This window comes from Macrobrachium nipponense, chromosome 30 (assembly GCF_015104395.2).
Source record: "Macrobrachium nipponense isolate FS-2020 chromosome 30, ASM1510439v2, whole genome shotgun sequence".
NCBI classification, from domain to species: Eukaryota; Metazoa; Arthropoda; class Malacostraca; order Decapoda; family Palaemonidae; genus Macrobrachium; species Macrobrachium nipponense.
This window is the reverse complement of record NC_087218.1, coordinates 70602114-70604613: the sequence shown is the minus strand read 5'-3', so window position 1 is coordinate 70604613 and position 2500 is coordinate 70602114.

The window sequence follows — 2500 nt, the reverse complement described above, 5'->3', positions numbered from 1 at the left end:
ACACTGCCTTTGTTTTTGACGGCAAACTTTATAAGCAAACAGACGGTGTAGCCATGTGCTCTCCCTTCAGTCCCACTTTTGCCAACATCTTCATGTGCTCGCTGGAAGAACGCATGTTAGATGACTGCCCACTCAGGTTCCATCCACTCTTTTATGGTAGGTATATTGATGACACCTTCGCCTTATTTAAAAATGACTGTGATATTGACTCCTTTTTAGCATATGTTAATGCTAAACATAGTAACATTAATTTTACCGTGGAAAAAGAGGTGAACAATCAATTACCTTTCTTAGACCTTCTTGTCACTAGGGATAATGGCTCTTTTAATACATCTGTTTTTAGAAAGAAAACTTTTACTGGTCTAGGATCCAATTACTATAGTTCTTGTTTTTATGATTTTAAACTAAACTCTATTTTTACTCTCCTCCACAGGGCGTTTTTTATTACATCGAACTGGCAATCCTTCCTTTTTTTTATAAAAAGCTCCGTTTGTTTCTTAACAAACAATTCGCTTATGTCGCCAAACCATGTACAGTACCAAAATTAGCTTTTTATGCCAAATTCCCGTTTTTACACGATGACTCCTTTCGGAAAAAGTTTGCACAAATTGTTCACAAACATTATGGTGCCATTAATCTGAAATTAATTCCAATAAACCCGCTAACAATCGGTTCCTTGTTCAGATATAAAGATCGATTGGACCCTCTCTTGACCTCCAGCGTGGTCTATAAGTATGCCCTAAGTGTAACTCTGGGACATATGTCGGATCCACGAGGAGGTTACTGCGGGTCAGAATCGACTCTCATCGGGAATTAAGTTTCCATACTGGCTGTAGGCTCTCCAATCCCGAACATTCTAATATAAGAAACCATTCAAAAAATGGTAAAATATATATAGAAAGAAGCCATTTCCGAATCATAGGCAAAGCAAAATGCATATGAACTGCCTATCCTAGTTATTATTTATTAAACAACTGGTTCCCCAGTTAAATACCCAGACCTCCTCCACACAACTGTACCTGAGCTAACTTTTATTTATGTATTGTCATTCTGTCTCTTGCCTTCTCGGCATAAGGTGGGTTAGCGGTCTTTGGTCTTTTTTTTTTTTTTTTCGTTTCTGTATGTTTTTCTAATTATGTTGTAATTTATAAATGTTGAATTTTAGAGTAATTTTTAAGTAACTTTTTAAAGTAAGTTTTATTCATTGTTTAACAGATTCCCTGAAGATGTAATAATGATATTACGAAACGTAGGAAATAAAGAATTGAAATGAATTACAAAGTTTCCAATGGTCCAACTTCACGCTTATATATATATATATATATATAATAATATATAATATATATATTAATATATAATATAAATTATATTATATATATATGATGTGGTGCGCCTGTGATTCATCAGCCATATAAATAAATTGTATACCTGGAAACAGGACTTTATTTATAGGCAACCATCCTCTTTATTTTCCACATTTAGATTGTCTCTCATCGAAAAAAGGCCTGACTACTATTTACAATTGGTGTTAAATACAGACCATTCATGTTACTTCAAAGACAAGAAAGGTACGCGGAGGATGGTGACAAAATATATGTTTGTAGAAATCGCATTTCTTATACACTTTCATTTAGCTTGCTTTTTAGGTATGTCTGTTTGTTTTTTTTGGCTTGGTCAAATCTTGTAACTAATTTTCGACCTGTTCCCTTCGTCCGATAGACTTGAAATTTGATGGTTACTTGATCCCAGTGACAATACAACCTTCTAATCAGTAGGTCAGCAGTGACCTCGTGTGACCTACAGTCACCCCTCCCAGTATCTCAGGTTTGGTGTGAAACTTCGGATTTTTCACAACTTCTTTAACTCGGTAAATAACTATACGGATTTTTCATACTTTCTTATCTAAACAGGATATAAATTTCGTCAGCTACAATCATAAATCAGCTACAATTTCAGTCAACACGGAAGACTATAAAATAACAAAATATAAAAGGACATTTTAAAAAAACGTTTATTAAAATGCACTAAAAAGTGAAACAAAAATTTTTTTGAGACACCAAGATTTCTTACAATTTATAATGTCTACAAAAATAAAAGCGTGGGTGCCAAACATGGAAAGAAATTCTACAAGGGATAGAAAAAATATATTTCTTTTCTCATAGCATTTCCTTCTATGTTTGGCCGGGGTCCTTTCATTTTTGTAGACATGATTGTAAGAAATCCTGGTGTGTTTCAAACAGTTATTTTTACTTCTTTTGTGCAGTTTAATAATAGCGTTTTAAAAAAAAAAGAATATATTTTTTTATTACTGAAAAACATATATAACCCGAGTGACCATAGCGAACACTATTAACCAAGTGTTTATAAAAATAATTACATACCTATTGCGGAAGTATTTAATTAGTGTCAAAACATTCTTACGTTTGCAAGGAGTGGAACCAAAGTGTATAAACCTACCGGTTTCTCTGCAAGTTTTATGGGATATACAAGCCTATATAAA